At 37.6% G+C, this 23,346-nt stretch overlaps 1 long non-coding RNA gene across 1 annotated transcript; it reads left to right on the top strand.

Moving 5' to 3' along the window:
- Positions 1-8,476: 8,476 nt before the first annotated feature.
- On the top strand, positions 8,477-12,451 carry LOC124401573. The gene is made up of 2 exons (XR_006928586.1): positions 8,477-8,932; positions 11,877-12,451. It is a non-coding gene; the product is annotated as an uncharacterized LOC124401573 (long non-coding RNA).
- Positions 12,452-23,346: the final 10,895 nt, after the last annotated feature.

Consider the following 23,346-nt stretch of genomic DNA (forward strand, 5'->3'; position numbering starts at 1 on the left):
TCCTGTAGCTCAAACTGCTGAAGAAGTTCCTGCTGTTAATGCTCCATGGGTCAGGAGTGTTTTAGCAGCAAAAAGGGAGCAACACAATAATATGACAGGATCAGGATCTGAGCGATTCCTATCAGGTCTCGGATTTTAGTTTTTTCTTTCCTTGTTTTTCACCTGTGCCATCGGAGTGTGTTTATGTCTCCCTTTTTGTCTGAGTTTGCTGGGACTTTGTGTGGTCCATTTTTTACCCCGAGTTTGCTTTCCTGCATCTCCTGCATGTTTCCCAGTCCTTTTTCCAAGAAGCTTTTGAATTTCCCTTCACCAGTTCTGGACTGATATTTGTTTTGGTTTTCATTGTCGTGCTTGCGAGTAGTATTATAAAATGAAGGTGCAGATGAACTTTAAAACAGAAGGTCATGAGTTTAAATCCCAGCACCACCAAGCTACCGCTGCGTCGCTCTTGAACAAGACCCTTTACCCTCAACTACTCGGATATAAATAGATCTGGAAAATGTTTGGTAAATGTAAAATATGGATTTTTTTTGTCACCTACGAGTGTGTCTCTGAATTTGGGTTCACACACCTCCCTGTGACAGACTGCTACAGCATTGGCCATGCAGTTGACCACGGTTCAACCCTGACCCCGATGTATCCGGGGTGCATCCTTTATTCTGAAGCTACTTTCCCGAACATGGAAGAAGAATCTGGGCTTCATACGTTGGAGCTAAACACTCGGCAAATAAGCTGAAATTGATCGTTAGCCCGTGTGGTCTGCGTTAACCCAAAATGCTAAAGCCTGCACGTGAAATTACTGAATCAACAGAATTGTCACATGTTCAGGATCTTTGTTCCTGCACACATTTTTACATTTATATTGTGTAGGCCTGCCATGGTCATATAAAAACAGATGAATCTGCAGCTTGAGTGAATAAACAGGAAAAACAAATCCAAATCAAGAAGGAGGTAAAAAAACAGCCATGGTTCAGTTGATCAGTCACTCAGGCTACCCAGAGCTTGTTGAAATCAAAGGCAGGAAAAGGAAATGGTCTGTATCAAAATGGTGATATGAAAGGGCTTGCTGATGTCATGGAGCGTATACTTCACAAAGTTTTATTTTGTGAACAAGTTTTTTGTGCGTGTTTTTGAAGTCCGAGTCGGCCATGTTGGGAGGCTGCACTGACTGCTGGAACTTGGAGTTGTGGTTGAGCTGAGATCTGTTGTTTGTATTAGTTTTTGCCCCTGAGTCTCCTGCCTTTTTCTTGAGTTGCCCAGTCCAAGTCATTGTTTATCAGGGTTTCCAGTTGGGCTTTCTGTTAAGAAAAGTGTGAAGAATTTTTTTCTGACTTCATGAAAAAAAAATTTTTTTTATTAAATTGTGGACTTTTTTTTGCTGTTCATTTGTGTTGGGATGTGATTTTTTTGGATATAATTTTCCATTACTGTTTTTTTTTTTTTTACATTTAAAATAATTTTAAAATTAATAATTTGTAATCATTTCTAAGTCCATCTCTGCAGTTTTCTTATTTGACCCCAGTTTGTGCCCCAACCCTGGAACCATCTAGTGACTCTAAATGGTCTTTAAATCATGTTCATTTCAGTGATTAGCGATCAGTTCTGAAATTCTGTCCCTTTTAAAGATCCCCCCATCATCATATGGGTGGGACAAGCAAAGACTGCACTATCCACAAAGACACAAGTAGAAAATGGGCTTCATTGAAGATCCCTGGTGGTTTTCCGGGAGGCCGTGCTGTTCACCGAATGTCTGCTTCCTGAGGAAGGCTGGGAATCCTGTGTACGATTGCTAGAATTCTTTAAGCAAATGGGTGTGTCCTGTTTCTAGTTCTAGTCACCCATCAGCTCTCAAAGTCTTTTTTTCAAAAGTGCACAAGTTAAAGTAGATCCACTCTGTAAAATATAACTCCAGTAAACCTGTGTCCCTTTAAACATTCACCTGGTTAAAAGTACAAATATATTTGCTTTGAAATGTACTTAAGTATCCAAAGTACTATGATTTATTATGGATATAATGTTCTTATTATCATTTTTATCACAAGATTCTTTGCTTAATTAACTGCTTAAGTTTATGTGAAAAGACTTGAATGTGACTCTCAGCACACTGATCTATTAATAGAATGATATTAATGACTCAAACACTGATATTATTACAGTCATCATGAGCCCAAAATCTTCTTTTCAACTACTTAAAAAAAATACAATTACACAAACAAGGCCACAAGTGTTGTCAAATACATCCACATCATTTATTCCTCTCTAAATGTTCTTGCTGTTGAAATGGTGCTAAACTCTATGTTGGTGATAAGTAGATGCCACCAAGCGCCAATCAAAACAAGTTCAAAATAGAGCAATAAGAAATAATGTGGTAGGAAAAGGTGAAACGAAGCCCATTCAAGAATTTGGGGAGATTCACAAAGAGTGGACTGCAGCTGGAGTCAGTGCTTCAAGAGCCTCCACACACAGATGTATCCATGGGCTACAATTGATGCATTCCGTGTGTGAGAAGCTCCTGAACCAGAGACTACGTCAGAGGTGTCTTTTCAGATAAAAGGAAAAAAAATCAAGGCTCCAGAGTCTGGAAGAAGAAGAGAGTAGAGTTTACACAGTCAGTGGTGATTTGGGAAATCGTGTCATCTGCTGGTGTTGGTCCTCTGTGTTTTATCAAGTCCAAGGTCAATACAGCCATCTACCAGGAAGTTTTTGAGCACTTCATGCTTCCCTTTTGTTGAGCAGCTTAATGGAGATGCTGATTTAATTTTAAAGCAGGACTTGGCACCTGCCCACACTGCCAATATCACTAATACCTGGTTTAAGGACCATGGAATCCATGTGCTTGATTGGCAAGAAAACTCACCCGACCTTAAACCTCATGGAGAATCTATGGTTTATTGTAAAGAGGAAGATATGAGACACCAAACCCAACAATGTAGGAGAGATGAAGGTCGCTATCAGAGCAACCTGGGCTTCTGGAGCACGTCAGCAGACCGAGCTTTTCCTCCACTGTCCATTTATAAATACAAGAGTCTATCAGCCTGGTTCCTACTTGGATCCTGTATGAGGAAATGATCTGAAATTGGAAAATGTAAATAAGCAGGAGGAAGTGATGAACAAAGAGAAATGAATCTTTTCCTGGTTCCGCTGCTGCTTCCATCACCTCAAATACGCCTCTTTAATCGAGCTGCTTTTCTCTCCTGACATGGAGATTATAATAGTGATGTTTCACACTGCTTTAATCGCATCGTGTGTGTGTGTGTGTGTGTGTGTGTGTGTGTGTGTGTGTGTGTTGAGGATGTTAGTGCACCCAGGGGAGAGATAATAGCACTCAGCATGTGGCAGAAATGAGGAAAATAAATAAATTTCAGTTTCACACTACAGGAGAAGTGTTTCACATCCGACTCTATGAAGACGAAGAAACCCGCTGCAGTTCACCTGCTTATTACAGACACGGTGCGTGTGTGTGTGTGTGTGTGTGTGTGTGTGTGTGTGTGTGTGTGTGTGTGTACGTTGCTCTGGGTTTAGCTATTACAAGGTTTGATTTTATTAGAGGGTAATAAACACACCGTAAAACACATGAGAGTGTGTGTGTTCCCATCAGATTCCACATTTAGTCTCCATTTGCTCTTATAAAGAGCTCCACTCTTCTGGGAAGATGTTTCACCAGATGTTGTGCAGATTTTGTGAGATTTATTCGGCTAAAAGGGTGGTAGTAAAGTCAGGTAGTGATGTAGGTGAGGTGAGGAGACCTGGGGGTGCAGTCAGTGTTCACATTCATCATGTTCAACAGGGTTGCAGCTCTATAGCAGGAGATCTTCCACTCCGAACCCATTTAAAGAAGATGTTAATGGAGCTGGCTTTGTGCAGAGGAGCATCGTCATGCTGGAACAGGTTCGGGTTTTCTAGTTTAAGTGAAGAAAAAATTTTATTTTTGAGGAAGAACCACAAAAGAACCGTATGTGTGTGTGAGAAAATAAAAGCTTCATTTAGCTTTTGCTTGTAACTTATGGGACAGGAAGTAAAAGTGGAGTGTGTGCTGTAAAGCTCAGTGTCGAGAGAAAATTACACACAGCTATAAATATCTCCACGAGACTACAGTCAGGATTCTACACCAACATCACTCCAATGTCCTTCTTCAACCACTGCTGCTATATGGAGAACAAACACACACACACACACACACACACACATATACACACACATATATACACACAAACACTCTAAATGAATGAATGTGCAATGGAGATTCCTGTCATGAATGTGAGAAGAAGTGAAGAAATGAAATTCACCTCATAGAGGAACATCAGGAGAACGTCTCATCATTCCCGATATGTACGTGTAAAAAATGGAGGCTGAACAACTGTGTATAGAATCCATGCTGTAATTGGAACACAACCAACGTCCTGATTCAGAGGCGACTGACTGCAATTCACATTCACCAGAACTTGGGGCTCGCTCGCTCGCTCTCTCTCTCTCTCTATCTATCTATCTATCTATCTATCTATCTATCTATCTATCTATCTATCTATCTATCTATCTATCTATCACCTTAGAGAGAACCCTATGTATGCAAAGAACCTTTAGAGTTCTGTAGTGTTGCGAAGAGAAGGATAGATAGATAGATAGATAGATAGATAGATAGATAGATAGATAGATAGATAGATAGATAGATAGATAGATAGATAGATAGATAGATATGTGAGAGAAAATCAAAAGAGAGAGAGACAATAAATGAAAGACAAAAGGAATGAGAGAGAAAAATACAAAGTGACAGACAGGCAGAGAAAAAGAGAAAGAAAGACAGAAGGAATCAGAAAAACATAGACAGACTGACAGATAGAAGGAATGCAATAGAAAATGAAAAAAACGAGAGAAAAAGAAATAGAGAGAGAGACAGGTTGATAAAGAGAAAAAATGACAGGCAGATAAAATGAATGGAAATGAATATCACAAAAAAAAGAGAAAGAGAGGGAGACAGAAGAGAGAGACTGACGGACAGAAATAATGAGAAAGAAACACAAAAAGTGACTGATAGACAGAAAAAGAGGTGGAGAGAAGGGAATATTGTGATTAATATTCATTTCATTTCTTTATAGAAAATAAAAACTGATGGATTTTAGAATCTGGGATAAATTCAGCCACTGAGATCTGAGATTCCGAATGAACACATGATGATGTGAGCAGAAACAAACCCAGATATAAAGAAGAGAAGATGTTTGTTTCGGTGGTTCTGCTCGAGATGTTCCAACATTAAAAATTATCACATGTACATAAGTATTTAGATTTTTTCAATAACACTTGTATAATTTAGGTGCCTTCTGTTTCTCCTGATTGTTGTTGAGATGTTTCTACACCCTGATTAGGGTCTACCTGTGGAAAAGGTTATTGATTGGACCTGATTTGGAAAGGTACTTAAAGAACCTGCCTGCAGAGCTCAGAGACAGGATTGTAGCACAGATCTGGGCTACCAAAAATATTGCTGCTGCTGCTGAAGATTCCCAAGAGCACAGTGACCTCCATAATTTTCAAATGGAACAACCAGAACTCATCCAAGAAGTTCCAAAAGCTGGTTGCCCACCCAAACTGAGCAATCTGGGGAGAAGGGCCTTAAAATAGGTAACCTGACTGACTGAGGTCACTCTGGCTGAGTTCTGGAGATCCTGTGAGGAGATGGGACAAAGTTCCAGAAGGACACTTATCACTGCAGCCATCCAAAACCCATGGAAGCTCGCTTACAGTTTGCCAACCGGCAGCTGAAAGAAATTCATCTGATGAAACCAAGATTGAACTCTTTGGCCTCAATTGCAACCTTATATATGGAGGAGACCAGGCACCGCTCATCACCTGTACAAAACCATCCCAACAATGAAGCATGGTGGTGGAAGCATCATGCTATGGGGATGTATGAGTGTATGTGTGCATTACATGTGTGTGTGCATGTGTGTATGTGTGTGTGTGTGTGTGTGTGTGTGTGTGTGTGTGTGTGTGTGTGTGTGTGTGTGTGTGCGTGTGTGTCTGAAAGATCGGATGTGAGATCTTCTGCCTAATTATGAAAATCGTCCTGTCTCCAGCTTTTCTCCTTCAGATCCTTTGCAATGTGGCAGCTGATGATCCAGGTGAAGATGATGTGCTGTATGAATCATTAGGAGGAGATATTTAAAAACACACACATATACACACACATACACACACACACACACACACACACACACACACACACACACTTACCTGTGATTGATGGTTGTTTGGGGATTGTTTGCATTACAGGCTTCAGAGCGATTACTCAGTGATTGATGTGCGTCTGTGAACACGTTCATCATCTTGTCACTGATTTTTATTATTATTATTTTTTATTTAGAACAAAATGGGAAGTCTTCACGTGTTCATGTTTGAGTTCAGCACCGTTAGGATGGTTAATTCTTCTGGTGTTTCTGAGAGGGTTAAGCATCATTTAGATGAGGAAGCTGTTCTGAGGTTCAGCAGCATTTGGATCGGAGATTTCTGAGAGGGTTCAGCAGCGTTTGGATCTGAGGTTTCTGAGAGGGTTCTGCAGCGTTTGGATCTGAGATTTCTGAGAGGGTTCAGCAGCGTTTGGATCTGAGGTTTCTGAGAGGGTTCTGCAGCGTTTGGATCTGAGGTTTCTGAGAGGGTTCTGCAGCGTTTGGATCAGAGGTTTCTGAGAGGGATCTGCAGCGTTTGGATCTGAGGTTTCTGAGAGGGTTCAGCAGTGGAGATCAGATGCCTTCCATAAGGAATGTGTACGGATTTTTAATGCGCAAGACTCGACAGCAAACAGTTAATATAAATCTGGATGGACATCTGTGTCTGGCTGGACAACTGTGAAATCTCTCGAAGTTCTCAATCCTCCTCCACCTCCTTATCATCCACATCATCATCCTTATCCTCATCATTGTCTCATCATTTCCAACTTCATTAAACTCATTCTCATCACCAGTGTTGTGCTCGTTACTAAAAAATAGTTACTTCATTCAAAAAGTAACTTCATTACTTTGTTGATTACTTACACCAAAAAGTAACGTGTTACTGTTAGTAACTTTTTTAAAGAACCTTCTTTAATGTTCCCATTAATGCCCTTTTATGCGTTATGATCTACAAACACAAAACTGACTTAAACACAGAGTAATTTTTAAACACTATTTTATTAAAGTCAGAGCAGCACAAACTGAATATATCACAAGGATTTCTGAAATAAATAACAAAACAAGCTGAATAATATATTCACAATCAAAAACTAAAGTGGCTTCTGCTGTTGTGTTGAGCTCTTAAACATGTTCCTTTCACAGCTGAAGTATGAAAACTATCAACAATGTAGAACAGAACACCGGGTTAGCTTCTAGCTCCTAGCTCCTCAGGCAGTGAGGTCCTGGAGAAGCTTCAACAGATTGGAGTTGCTGTTTATAGCAGTAGATAAGAGCTTCGAACCAGAAAGACACAGCTTACATTTGACTTAAAAGTTTTTGTCTTTATACTCAACTAAAGTGAAATAATGAGCATATTTCTACTTTAAGAAACTCTTCTTGCTCTCGCCTCGACTCGCCATTACTGCCGCACAGACCTGAATAAACGGAGACACGCCACAGTGCGTCTTCTTTGTGTTTACAGTGGTTCTTTCACTAATCCTACAATGCGTCTTCTTCGTGTCTACAGTGGTTTATCCACCAATCCTACAATGCGTCGTTGCTGTAAACAGGTTAGACTGTAGTCTACACTTCAGCCGAAATTAATTCATTTAATTCATTTGCGTTACTGCCCAACACTGCTCATCACCATCATTATCATCATCATCATATCTTTGTTCATCATCCTCACCATCATCATCACATCCTCTGAGAGCTGAAAATAAATGATCGCTGATTACCAACTGAGGAATTAAGGTTTTACTTCATTGAAGAAACAATGTGACCCCTATGAAATATTTGAAGGCTCTATCTATATACAATCATGAGGTAAAACCCTCTTACACAAATTATACATTAGCATAGCATAATGCTGCTGAAGAAGGACGTAGCAATAAATAGTCACATGTTGAAGCTCTGTTTTCATTTCAGTTCCATTCTTTTCATTTCTTTTACACTGACAGAAATTTTGTTTTTTTCTGAAAGGCTAAAAGTAACACAATCATATGATGGATGGAAAACAGCCAGAGGCATGATTTCTGAGCCTCACACACACACACACACACACACACACACACACACACACACACACACACACAAGCACACTTTACACCACTTGAGATGTGAGTGAGTAAGTGTAAAGGTCATGATGATGAACGGAGGCATAACAGAGCTCACAATGGAGATTAGCAGAGGGTCACTAAGTGTCATGGCTACCTGGAACGGGTACCCAATTTCCCTCCGGACCACCAGAGGGCCTCCCTTCATCATGGCTACCTTGGCTTCTTTCCCTCCAGGCCACTAGAGCGCACTCTCCCATACAATTTAGGTTTCTTCTTTTCTGCTCCTGTTTTGAACACCTGCTTTGTTTTTTCTTATCAGTTACATATTTAGTTGTGTTTTCACTTCTTGGTTGCATTAAGTTCAGGATAATGTCAGTTATAGTTTCTAGCGTTTGCTTTTTTTTTGTAAACTTGTCCTCGCCTAGCATTTGTTGTCTAACCTTCTTTTTCTGGCGATTTCCTTGGATGCCTCCCAGTCATGACAATGCCACCACCAAGGGAGACCTTCTAATCACTCAGAGCCAGCTCCTGCTGTAGAAAATTCTCTGTGACTGAGGTAAATAGTGGAGACAGTGGGACCAAAGGCCACAGGTTCTAGTTGAGAATCCCATGGCCACATTTCTTTCCTGCCCAGCAACTGGTTCACCTTGGATGTCTGTATGCCTTCATGCCCTGCTGAGGATGTCACTCTTCTTCTATGCCCTGCTGAGGACATTGCTTTGCCTTCATGCTCTGGTAAGGACATTGCTCTGCCTCCCTTAATTTTATGCCCCAGTGTTGTTTCATTAGTCACACTGTGTAAGTTCTTTATTCTCGCTTCTTCAGAAACCCCACATAGCACATAGGGGTCAGGTTTTCAGAAAGTCTGCAGTTCAATCAGAATTTTAGTGTGTTGGTTCTTTTAGTCAGATATCAGAGCTGGTAAGAAGATGGAGTTTGTGTTGATCTCAGCTCGGACAGAATGCTACAAATAGAAATCAATGAACGCAATCAGATGCTGGAGATCAGATTAGAAGGATCAGATAATTGTGCAGTGTTTTATTGTGTGAAAGTAATAAATCAAAGTGTAACACTGCAGTAGATATGAAGCGAGAAGGCGTGGCCTATCGGAGTAGACCTCATGAAAACTTTCATGAGAGATATATATATATATATATATATATATATATATATATATATATATATATGTATGTGTGTGTGTGTGTTTCAGATTCACTTCATAGGAGCTGAATATATATATATATATGTGTGTGTGTGTGTGTGTGTGTGTGTGTGTGTGTGTGTGTGTATATGCATTTGTTTCTTTCTCTTTATCTGCTTTATCACATTCCCAAAGTTCAGTAAGACAGAAAATAAATAAATAAATAAATAAATAAATAAATAAATAAATAGGTGTATTGGTGGATTCAATGGAGTCTAACCTATGAAAACAAATTCTTTATATTAAAATAATTTAAATTTCAAATAGATTTCACATTAGTTTTATATATTCATGTAAGCTGCATTTTATATTAACTTGGTTTGTTATAAACTGGCTTTAATATAAACGTTTTCTGTAACATAGATTAAATATAAACTGTTTTCATGTAAACTCCATTTCATATAAACTGAGGTTCATATAAACGTGGTTTAAATATAAATTTGGTCTCATAAAAACTGAATTTAATACGAACTGGGTTTATTATAAACTGGATTTTTGTGTTTTACTTCAATCCTTTTCTCATTTGGTCTTGACAGAAGGTCCCACATTCACACTGTTCCACTTTGTCTTTTTCTTCTCCTCTGTTTTTCCTTTAGGCTTCAAATAAAACTCCATTTTAATTCGCACATGAGCTGTTGCAGCTCTGTGTGTGTGTGCTGAATATAAATGTGCTTCTTTTCTCTTAATCTCAGCAAAACACTCAATGACACACACACACACACACACACAAACACACACACACACCGTAAATAAATCTATAAACCATTTAAATTAATGAATGTCAGGACCTCGAGTTGACTCTTTCAGGTAAAAACACGGCTGGGCAAAAAACACAGTCCTTCATTTTCCAATCTTTTCGAATCATTACACAAAAAAGCACAAAACAAACACACACACACACTTTTACATCATGAACCTGATCTTAATGTAAAAGCAAAATCATTTAGAATCTTTTTCCAGTGAGAAATATGTGAAAGTAGCATGAATGATGCATGAAGAGCTCAGAGACGAGAGCGCGGGAAGGAAATTAGCTACTGAGGTGAGACGCACTGGAAATCTCTCTCAGTTAACTGAACTGAATTCAAAAAGACTTGTAAATGTGAAACATCTTATTTTTGAGGATTAGATGAAGCATGGGAAAAACTGATCAATCATAAGGGGAAAAAAAACACAAAGGAATACATCATTTAACTGAATCACATGTTAAAGAATTTGAATTGTAAAGAAGAACCACATAAAAAAAACAATATGACTATTTTAATTTAAAAAAATCACGTGAAAAATAGACAAATCGCTTAACACAGAACCGCCAGGCTGCAGATCGGCTCTGGGCAATGGATCATTTGGTACGCAGCCAACACAAAACTTTTTTTCTTTTTCTTTCTGATTTATTGACTTTTACATTGTATTTTTTTTTTCTTTTTTAAATGACCACTTCTGACCATTAGTGCAAATCCCAGTTTTTTTCTATATACACATAAAATACTACATTTGGTAACATTTACTATATACTAGTAACATGATATGCATGTTATTGTGTTTAGTTATGCGCAGGTTTAATTTAGAAAAATTGTCTTGTGTGGAACTCGGTTTTTAACAAAATAAAATAATAAAGTACTAAATATGGATAAATATGTGTACTGTAAAATAGATGAATCGTTTTAATAAAACATGAGCCACCGATGTGATCCAAGCGGGAAATCTTGAGAAATCACATGCGAACAATAAAAAAGTTTATAAAATATTAGTTTTTTTTTTTTTTTTTTTTTTTAAGTATAAATCCTGTCACAAAGGAACATGTGAATAATAGATTAAAGAAACAAATATGAAAAATAATTTCATTGTAAATCACATGAGAAACAGATTTGTGTAAAATAAAGAAATCGTGAAGGATTTTACATCTTAACAAAATAAATAACAAAATCAGATGAAAGATTAATTAAAATTAATAAAAAAAGCACATCAAAGATTAACAAATCATTTAACATAATAACAAGTAAAAAAAATGGAATATAACGAATCCCTGGTGGAAAAAAGATTAATTACAATGGAATCGCATGAAAAATATTTGAATTATAAAACATAAAAATAAAATCATTTGAAAAAGAAAATAATTGCAAACAAGTCTCATATAAAAAAACAGATGATTTATATAACCAAATAATATGTAAAAAAAAATTAATAAAAAAAAAAATTCTGTACAAGGCTAAAAAGTGATTAATATAGAAGGATTCTTTTTTAGACTTTTTCAGCTCCTCACTTCCTCACCAGGACTTCTGTATCTCTTCATAAAATAGTTTTCTTGCCTGAAATCCTTCACACTTTCATTCCGGTGCATTTGTTTGTCGTGATTAGAAAACCCTCCAAGAGGTCAAAGGTGTCTTTGTGTGGAGGAACGAGTATGTAGGAGGTATAGAAATCTACATACTGTATGCATGATTCCGTGACCTGCAATAACCTTCATTATCATATCCACAGACTCCTCAGCATGAAGCCAAACATTCATCATGCTGCTCTCAGTAACCGTCTGCTTTCATCTCCTCAACTAGTAATGAGCTGAACGAACTGCATGCTCTCTTTTAAAGACCTGTTCTCCTCCGCAACCAGGAAGTGAGCAGAAAACTAGATCAGGTGATGGGTTTTCTGGGGTTTTTTACAAGTGTCCAGTGTCCACTGTAGTCTCAGATTCCTGTTCCTGCTCTGCTCCATCTGACCTTCTGCTGTTGGAGCTCATCTGAGGTGCTTTTCCAATCGCAGTTATTGTAACAAGTGATTATTTGAGCTACCGCAGACTTCCTGTCAGCTTTAAGTAGTCTGATTGCAAGGGGTTTAACGGTCCACCAAAATTCACCTCAGTTTTTAAGTCGGTTCAATTTCGGTAGGAGGAAGAAATGCAAAAACATAAAATCAAAAATGCAAAACATAAAATCCGTTGTTTATTATTATTAACATTTTGAACAACAGTTGACTTTTTTCAACAATTTTTGCTTGGTTTTAAATAAGAAATTAAATATATTTAAAAAATTATAGATCAATAAAAAAATATTAATTGATTTTGTTTGTGTTTTTTTGCATTTAATGTCATTTTCTAAACATATATTCTACTTAACTGTTTTACTTAAGAAACACACTATATAGTTGTTTGTTTATTTATTTATTCACAAATGTCTTCATTCCTCCCATACTTCATTCTCTCATCGATATGCAGAATTGTCAGGAATTTCTTCTACTTAAAAAAGCAGGACATAAAAACACAAAAGAATCCATATCGCCAAACTATAACTTAAAAACGTTAGCAAGGTTTTTTTTAGTTTTTTACACTATTTTGTCCAAACTCTTGTGCAAGAAAATCCCAGGATCATCAGCAGCTTTGGAAATATTCAAACAATCTCAACAACCTGATGTTTGGTGTCAATATTTGCTACAGCTTTTGGGCTGCATGTGCAAACACACTTGCTATCTGATTGTCTGATCAGTTAACTGAACAAATCAAAAAGTGTAGAGGCGTTAATCTGCTGGTCGGCTGTTCTCATTTTTAACACTTTCTCAAGGAAGCTATTTGTTTTTTTACAAGAAGGAAGCAAAACAGGAAGGCAAAACAAAACCACATACTTTTTCTTAACACAATCAACGAGACCTTTCTACCCAAAACCTTTTTACACATTCTTATATTTCCCCAATGTGTTCAATATGGTTGAGGTCAGAGACCTACAGCAGGAGATCTTTCACCAAATCCAACCCATATAAAGCGGATCTTCATGGAGCATGGTGCACATGTCATGCTGGAACAGGTTTGGGTTCAAATGAATGGAAAATTTCATGCTGCATCCAAAGACGTCCTACACAATTGTGTGCCTCAGACTTTATGCCAGCATTTTAGAGAAGAACCACATATGGGTTGAAAACAGCAGGTGTTCCAATGCTCTATATAAAGTAAGCCACAATACAGAAAAATCTCAATCCTTTAGGAGGAAAGAGTGTGTGGGGAAAACACACAACCAACCAACAAACACTGGCAAACCATTTTTATTTATATTGTAAAAAAAGATGCCCACAAAGGGGCAGGGCAAATACATTCTATGTAGTATTTTTACTGATATGTACATGTTTTATATCCAGAACAATAGATTTACAAGAATGAGAAATATCTCCACATATATTTTGTTTTCTAGACAGGGACAGGATGTCTCCGAAACACATCGAATGAGACAAACATTGCTCTCCTCTGTGAGAGAGAGAGAGACGATTTCTCACTAAACACTCGTCTTATCTGCTCCGTCTCTTTCATCATCATTAACACTCCATCAGTGCTGCTGAACTCCGGAGTGTGAAGCTCAATTCTCCAAGTCGTCTTTAGGAGGTGTGTGAAAAGAGTTTGGCTCTGGTGCAGCCGAGACATGCTGTGTATGAGAGAGTATGGTGGGAGGATGGATTGGATTGGATTGGATTGGATTGGATTGGATGGATGGATGGATTGGATGAATGGATGGATGGATGGATGGATGGATGGATGGATGGATGGATGGATGGGATGGATGGATGGGATGGATGGATTGGATAAAAAAATGTCCCTCCTGAAGTGAAATGCACAGTGAATCTATCTTATAAATATGAAATTTATCATAAGGAATTAAAAAAGTGTAAATATGACAAATAAATGAATGATTTCCCAGATTAATGAAAAAATTAATGAAATAAAAGGATCACATTTGATTATAAAAAGATATTTTAATGTCAGAATCAACACTTTTTATACAACACCATTACCAGAAGTATTGGTACTTTAATATCGAACTTCCTGTCCCTAGTTACCCTCTTTCACCTTCCAGACTCTCAGACATGTGAGAAGAAAATATGTATAAAATCACACCTCCAGGATCACTGGATTTATTGTTTTATTATTTTGTGATATTATTTTACAGAATTCTACCCTACTGCTTTAACTCTGTGTAAATGTGTGTTTTTTCCTTCACTGGGATTTTTTTTTTTTTTTTTTTTTTTTACAAACATTGCATCATAGTCGTGAAGAAATGTGGTGTATATTTTTGGCAGAATGTCAGCCAGAAAATAACAAATGTGGTGTTGCACTTTGTGGGAGTCTCATACTAAAATAAAAAAAAACACACACACACACACACACAGACATCAGCTAGCAAACAACAGCAATGTCGAGAATTAGCCTTTTTTTTTGTTTTTTGATTTTGCAGTGAAGTACATCATCACACGTAAGAGAATCACAGTCATGTTCGTTTACTCCAAATTTTATTATTATTCGCTCATTTACATGGACATCTACGTTTTTCTTTTATGATTCCAAATCTTATCTCATTAGCTTCTTGCTAATTTTAATTTCAATTGAATTCCATTTCAAATAAGAGAGAAATAGGAATCTATTTAATGGTCTATTTATATTATATTGCGTAATGAAACATGTATGCTGTATAATTCCTGACCATTGTTTTAATAATCTAAATTACAACTAGCGCTTCAACTAGTGCTACATAACACACACACACACTTATGCTAGTCCGAGAGCTATGAGTGATAAACATACATGTCTGAAGTCAACTATCATTTTAAATTCAGCTTTTAAGATAAATATCTTTGAGATTTCAGCAGTTCAGCTGCCACAGTGATATAATGATAGCTAGGTCAGATGGGTGTGGGTGTAACTTCTGAGGTAAAATGTTTGCATGACTGCATGCTAGCATGAATAGCAACCTTTTATCAAGCAACCAATGTTCTCTGAAACTGAAAAAAAAAGGTTTAAACAAGATGAAGTGAGAATAAAGCAATCAACATTTTTGCATAAACTGCATAAACTTTGTGGATCAAAAAGATAACATTTCTGGATATATTGCCGTTCTAAATCATGTTTCGCATATTTGAATCAGTAAGAAACGATTTATTTCTATATAAATATCGGTAAATGTGCTGTACTTTTATTATTTAGAAAGTGATCAATAATTTGTATCAATATTTGAAATGTACCTCGATTTCTCGTCGCTAAACCGCATCTCGAGTGCGTTCTCTCAGCACCGCCGCTGCTACGTGAATATGACGTATCACAACACTACGGAGACCGAGGCGTGTCCTTAGAGCCCCGTAAAATCACAGATGGCAAAAGTACATACGTCACTCAGTAGAAGTGCAGATACTCATGAATCTATCTGGTAAAAGTTCTGACTCTTTTTTCCTCAAGTTGAAGTAAAGAAGTTTGGGCTCTTTACTGTATTTAAGTAAAATGTAGGCTTTACTACTACCTGTTTTAGTGTCACGCTGGTAATTGGACGTCACGTCATATCAATATCAGGGCTGTCAATCGATTCAAATATTTAATCGTGATTAATCGCATGATTGTTGTGAGTTAACTCACTAATAATCTTATTCACACATTTTTATCTGTTTTAAATTAAACCTTAAATTAATACTTTTCTAGGTTTTTAATACTCTAATCAACATCCGCATGGACAAATATTGATGTTTATGCAAATGTATGTTTATTATTAGTGAAACCGAACTCCACGTACTCCACGTAGATCATGAAGACAAAATATCCTTTTATATGAATTGAAATAATTATGCCGTTTTAAATTACATAAATCATCAGGACACCAAACGGATCCATTGCTATGTTTCGACATAATTGGTCAATGCGGTGATACCGGAGAAACTGTACCTTTTCTAACTTTCATATGGATTGAATAATAAAAGAATATTTGTTTATTTATTACATATTTACATTTTATGTAATTTTCTTATGTAAATAGACATTTTGAGCTTTCTATACATATATGTATTATGTCTTCGAGGCAAATATTCAGAGGTTCAGGTTGTTTTATTTGTGTCTGTGAAGAGAGACGACAGAGATGGCAGAGAGCGCCCCCTGTCTGTTTTCTTTATTTTACAAAAGCATAACCTTTTGTTGTTATGAGTGTGTGCAAAAAAAAAAGTAGACCCTTTACGGATTCGAATGATGTATTGCTCTTATCTGTACAATCAAAAAAGATGTTTAAGTTTGTTTTGGCGTTATGATGAAAAAAATGCCACAAAGGTCAGCCCCCCGAGGAGCCCCTTTTGAGACTTTTGATCACTACAACAAATGTTTACTGATTGAAATTTGTTATTATTTATTTTATATCTGATTAAAGAAATTATGTCGTGAATAAACGTGTGTTGCACTAAAGGTTTTAATTGGGCCTTTTATATTTATTTATCTATTTATATTTTTTACATGCTTCATGCATTAATTGCGTGTTAATAAAATTACTGCCGCTAAAATAAATGTGCCTTAGCGCATTATTAATGTCTTACTTTTGACAGCCCTTATTAATATATTAAAACAAAACTCATTTAAAAATGTTTTAACCTTATGAATGTATCCAGGCTGAAAATCCACCATACAGAACACAAGCAGAGAAATGATGATGATGATCATGTGATCAGGAATGTTTTTGTTCTCAGTCATATTTCAATCACTGACTCCCTCTGTCTCATCCACGTTAATCCCAGACTTCTTGCTGCCTTCTGACTTGCTGATTATTAGCTTTGTAAACTTGCCTACGTCTGTCGTGTGCAAAAGCCAGGAAATAATACACCAGTGGTAGATTGAAAAAGCCGAGCAATGACAGGAAATAGATTGATGGGCTGAAAATAGCGCAGTGAGAAGGAAATGATTGACATTTTCAACAAATAGATTTAAATGATAGTAACGAGCCTGGTAAAAATCGTCTGTGAAAATAAATAGCGAATTAAAGTACTGATACCAGAAAAATCTACTTAAGTAACAAAGTGTTTGTACTTCGTTATTTCGCACCTCTGCATAGAAAACAGATTAAGATGGCAGAGGCAGAGCTGCAATTTTCTGGAGACAAAACAAAAAACACGTCTGGTTTTATTTCATATTTTTCCGGGGTTTTTTTGCACTTCAAAGGGAAATGCGTTTGAAGTCAGAAGGCATTTATGTAAATTGATGATTTGCTGTCTGTCTGAACCAAAGTAATAAAAGTGGACTATCTTTACCTTATTGAATTGCAAAGCATCATATTTTGAACACACACGGGTTCATGGTCTAATCCTGTTTCTCGTAATTGTACTCGTTTTTCTTCAGCTGTTTACAACCAACGCCCCCTGGTGGTCAGCAGGAGAGGAGTTTTTATGTTTTGCTATTTAATCCAAATACAAAATGATAAAAAAAAAAAGACAAAAGTGGTGAACATGGACACAAATTCTAATCATAAAAGCTATTTTTCATGACAAAATCCTGTGGTGGTTCCATTTCTTGATATTAACTGCTGATTTCTTGCTTTTTGAACAGCATCAGCTATTCACCATTAAACCCTGTTGCAGAAGGGTTTCCATGACATCATGTGCTGTGTGTCCATCATTAAATCATCACTAAAGAAGCCAGTGTAGAAGATAATAATCTGGAGGACATTCAAATGGTCAAGTAGATACCAACATGTAACCTACAAGCATCCACGAGTCTTCTGTTGGTTCTTAATTGTATCTGACATTACATACCACCAATAGAAGGCACCAGATCCCATTAGAGACTCATAGAGGTACACCAATGCCGATTCCATTAACAGCAATACAATCTCATTTCAAACCATTACAAATACAAATGTTCTGTTGGGGTTTTTTCAGCGGGGTTAAAATAACAGACATTGCATTCAGAGAAATTGTGCTGATGTGGTCCACTGGTTCACTATCAATCTCCGTGTTCTCATTCCGACATAACTGTGTGAGCTTTCATAAAAATGTAAGTGTATAATCATGGCCTGAAGTGACGATGTGGCCTGATGTTTCCTTAGAAATTGGCAGCCATTTGACGGATGATCGTTTCTCATATTTGAACTTATTCGAACTTTCAATGCTTAATATGCAAAAGATTATTGTACAGGAACTTGCGCTCTAGCTGTTGGAAAGAAAAAAAAAAGATGAGTTTTATCTCATCTTCCAGTAAAATGGGCCTATTATTTACTCCCTAGGTTTAGAGGAGACTCTGGATCTTCAAAGGAAAGTACTAATAACATCTTCGAGATGGATAAATACGCATCATGTACTTCACAGTGTGATGAGCCATTAGCTGAGCAGGGAAATGCTGAGAAACAAACCTTCATCAGCTCACATGGTTTCAGAAAAGAAACAAAGAGCAAGAAGAAGAAGTAATACAAAAGATGGATACTAATAAATATAAAATATAAACAAGAACAAAACAGAAGAAACTATATTATAATTTTAAAAAGGACACCAGGAAGACCGAAATAAGGAAACAAAAATTTCTGTTTTGGAAGATAATACTCTGGTTCCCTCTAGTGGTATAATGTACAAACTACAGCCATAGTCGTGTATTCCCCCCCTCCCCCGGCCTTCAATACACTTATTACCGACATTATGACGTCACGGTTATAGAACCCTTCGATATTCTAAAGAAGTGCAGTAGAACAGAGCGCTGCATCATAGACAGGAATCTCATGCAGTAGGAAGAAATGTCATTACTAAAGCAAGGAACCCAATTCAACAGTCTCCTTTCACTGGAGTCACAGCCTCACTGCTCACATACATCATCTCCAGCAGAAGCATTGATATTAACCTCATTAAATGCATTTTATGTATTTTTTCTGTATATTACTGTTTTCCTGTGGATTTTAAATGAAGGCAAATTGTGTGTTTTTGTGCAAATTCTACAAGAAAAGAAAATGCAAACGTATAAACGGTTCATTAAAAACGCTTAACAACCGTTTTGAACAGTTTTGGCGACCTTTCCTCAGGATGTCCAGCTTTTCTTGTAAACGTCCTTGTAAGTGTATCTGCAAACAAATCTGTCGTCATGGAAAGACAAATCAGCTATTAAATCTACATGAATAATTTTGATGTTGTGCTACAGATGCGTTTAGAACTCTGACTAGTGCGCTTTCTGATTATCCAATCAAACAACGTTAAAATGATGACGTTATTGTACGCCTGCTAGATGACGCTGGACTCCAACTCGCATTCTGATTGGTTGAAGCAACAGCTTCAAGCAGCATGTACTTCAAGTTATGATTCTGAAGACCTTACAGCAGTCTCTTTAAATCCGGCAACACGTGATGTGACAGAAGAAATCTGATTGGATAAAAATTTTAACCTAAACAGACACTCCTTAGAGCAGCCCAAAGCAAGAGAAATGCTCTGAAAGGAAGAGAATAGACTTTTGGGATAATCTAATAATCTAAAGCGTTTCATGAAAACAAATATTAAAACATAAGTCAGTGAGTTTAGGTCACTGCTACCTTCATTTTCTTCTGAATTATTGTTTTATTGTGTGTTGTGATGTTTTTGTTGTTCTGCTTTTCTCACAGTGATCATCTGTTGTAGTTTGTACTTTTACCACTAGAGGGAGCCCGAGTATAATTCTCACAGCTCTGCCGTTTCCAGAGTCCTGCACGGGACGGATTAATTCAGTCCCGCTACCGCAAAATATATCATTTTTGCAGGTAGATGATGTGTAACAGCTGGATCCTAAACACAGGAACTGCTATTGAATCAAAAGCACTGAATATGTTTTATATTATTACCAATAATTAATTTTTTCATATCTTTTCTCTTAATTTGCACTGCTTCAAGTAGTGTAAGTTTCTGTTAGAGTTTCGATCCAATCAGATTTTAGTCGTGACGTCACCCGCTGCCAGAGTCAAAGGAATTTTCTTCAGGGATTCAGAATCAGCTGTGTGGGAATCTGGAGCATAAAGTAAAGCTGTAGCTTTAATCAATTCGATTTCGAGTTGGTGACACCTCTAACATCAGCATTTTCACGTGTTTTGATTGGACGGTCAGAGAGCGCACTAGTCAGAGCTCGCAAACTGCATCTGTAGCAAACTGCACAAGCTCGAATATATTCATGTGGATTTAATAGCTGTTTTTTCATTCCACAACAACTAACAGAGGAGAAGAAACTGATCTGGTCACAGATACACGTTTACACGACTTCAAAACAGCTGTGAAGCTTTTTCATGGACTTTTTTTAATTTTTGCACTTTCTTTCCTGTAGAATTTGCAAAAAAACACACAATTTGCCTTCATTTTAAATGAACAAAAATGCCCAGGGTGATGTGATGAGCTGAATATCGACGCTTCTGCTGGAGATGATGTATGTGGAGGTGCAGTTGTGGCTCCAGTGAAAGGAGACGTGTTAAATTGTGTTCATTGGGATTCTTGCGTTAGTGACGACATTCATTCTCGCTGTATGAGATTCCTGTCTGTGATGCAGCGCTCTGATCTACTGTGGGAATCTGATCTACTGCGCTTCTCTCTAATTTTGATGGTCTCATGATGTGATGTGATTGGTTCAGGTAGGACACCAATCACGGCCTCAGGAGAAAATACACAAACTGAGACTGATATTTTATGTACTAAACGGCATAAATCTGCAGATAATAACTGAAATATCACGTCTGCAGCAATTCACCACATATTTTTTGCAAATAGTGCACTTTAGACCTTAAACCCCACATGAACGTTTATTCATTGCACCAGGAGATGTGTGAGGAACCTCCAGCAGATGGCACCCGAGTGTCTATTAGTGTGAGAGGAAGACGGTCTATACATCAATCACTGCTTATCATTCTATTACTATCTATTAAATCAGTGAATGATTTGCATTTCAGTTTGGATTATTAATATAATGACTATTCAACACTCTAACAGGTGATATACTGTGCCATGAGGAAAAGTGTGGTCACCACAGGGAAGAAGTCACATGCCATGACTTACATGATTTGCATAATTTGGTACATGGGAAGTATGACACATTCTCCACATTCTCCTACAACACAGCAAATGTGAATTGAATGTGGAATGGGATGTTCTCTCACAATCGTATGGTCAGGTGTCCACGGGAAGTGTACATCTTTAATACCTCACACACTCAAGAGGTTAGAGGGGTAACACAATCGAACGCCATCTCCATGCAGGAGAGCAAAATCCTGAAATCTATCGAGTGGCTGATGCTGTTCAGAGTAACATCTAGTTTATGACAATTTGCCTCCTGCATTAATAATGCAGCGGTTGCAGCCAAACAGCTTCTGCATGCTTTCAATCTGTTTATTTTAATGTGCCTTTTGCTTTCAGATCTTGCTGGGTCAGGGCACAGCAAATGTGAGCATATTCTCGCCTTTCTCCTTTTTCTCAGAAGCTAGTCAAAATCACGTAATATTGATTCACCAGAAAGGAGCTACAGTATGTCTGGCTTTATTGTGGAGTAATTAGTTTTGGTAAAATGTAATTTGTGTTCTTGGAAAATAATCAATAAAAATATCAATAAGAATCTCCAAGCAGACTTAACACTACCATTACAGTTTGTTTTTCTTTTCACAGCACGTTTTATATTCTTTTTCATCCCAGACAAGAACCTGAGACACTTGTATTGTCAACGTAGCGTTCTGGCTAATAAACCTCTTTGCACATCGACCCTCAGTGTGCGCCTGAGCTTCCCATGTTACAACACAAAGCAATGTGATGATGTTTACCAGCTTCTCAGGTTACATACACTGAACAGCCATAACATTATGACCACCTGCCCAATATTGTGTTGCTCCTCTTTTACTGCCAAAACAGTTCTGACCTGTCAAACATGAACAGCATGAACTTCTTCAGCAGTTTGAGCTACAGGATCTCGTCTGGCCGCCCACGACCCTGTCACCGGTTCACCACTGTTCCTTCCTTGGAGCACTTTTGATAGATACTGTCCACTGCAGACCAGGAACATCACACAAGAGCTGCAGTTTTGGAGATGCTCTGACCCAGTTGTCTAGATGTCACAGTTTCACAGTTTGATGCTCAAATCCTTACGCTCGCCCATTTTTCCTGCTTCTAACATCAACTTTGAGGAAAAAATGTTTACCTGCTGCTTAATAAATAAATCCACCCACTAACAGGAGCCATGATGAAGAGATGATCTTCACTTCACCACTCAGAATGTTCTGCCCGGTCAGGTGTGTGTGTAAACCTGCAAAAGTTCTGTCAACAATTGATCAACTCCCCCTGACCAATCAGATTTGAGAACTCAGCAATCCACCACAAAGGTCATAGAATATAACTTGACATTCTGATTTTCTCTCTCTCTCTCTCTCTCTCTCTCTCTCTCTCTCTCTCTCTCTCTCTCTCTCTTTCTCCCACTCTTTCTTTACTATCTGATGACTGATGTTACAGGAAATTCATTACTTTGCATAACAGACAGTGCCTCAAAGGCAAGAAAACAACAATTCCCTTTCTGTCAGGCCTAGGCGTAATACTTCATACACACACACACACACACACACACACACACACACACACACATATAAATGATATATGAATGATGCTGATAGCAAGACATCTGTAATTTGTTTTTCTTAACCACTCCGTGAATGATTATTCCTTGTACAGTTTCCTACTGACACGGAGCGTAAAGTCAAGGTGGCTCTGACGATGGATTAGCTGCTGTTGAGGTGTGTGAAGGTGTGATAGAGCAGTGTGTTCTGTCACAGACATGCCTGATTCATCCTAAAACTGTTATGTGCCAAAACATATTTTTCTTTATTACAGATTGTACTTGTAATACCTTGTGGAAGTGTGTTGTACTTTGTGTTAACTTGTTGTTCTCTCTCTCTCTCTCTCTCTCTCTCTCTCTCTCTCTCTCTCTCTCACTCTCTCTCTCTCTCTCTCTGTCACTCTCTCTCTCTCTCTCTCTCTCTCTCTCTCTCTCTCTCTCTCTCTCTCTCTCTCTCTGTGTGTGTGACTTCTCCAGCAGGTTTATGGACACCAGCTGATATTAGTCACTATCAAGGGCTAAAGCTAAGAAGGAACATCAGTTCGGAAAATCAGTTAGGTAAAATTATCTTTTCCTAGGCCTAAGACTTGAGACTGAAGGTAGATCTGGGCTGTAATGAGGTGGACACCATTTGGTACCATACAGTCAGTCTTA

The sequence above is a fragment of the Silurus meridionalis genome, chromosome 18 (genome assembly GCF_014805685.1).
Source record: "Silurus meridionalis isolate SWU-2019-XX chromosome 18, ASM1480568v1, whole genome shotgun sequence".
Lineage (NCBI taxonomy): Eukaryota > Metazoa > Chordata > Actinopteri > Siluriformes > Siluridae > Silurus > Silurus meridionalis.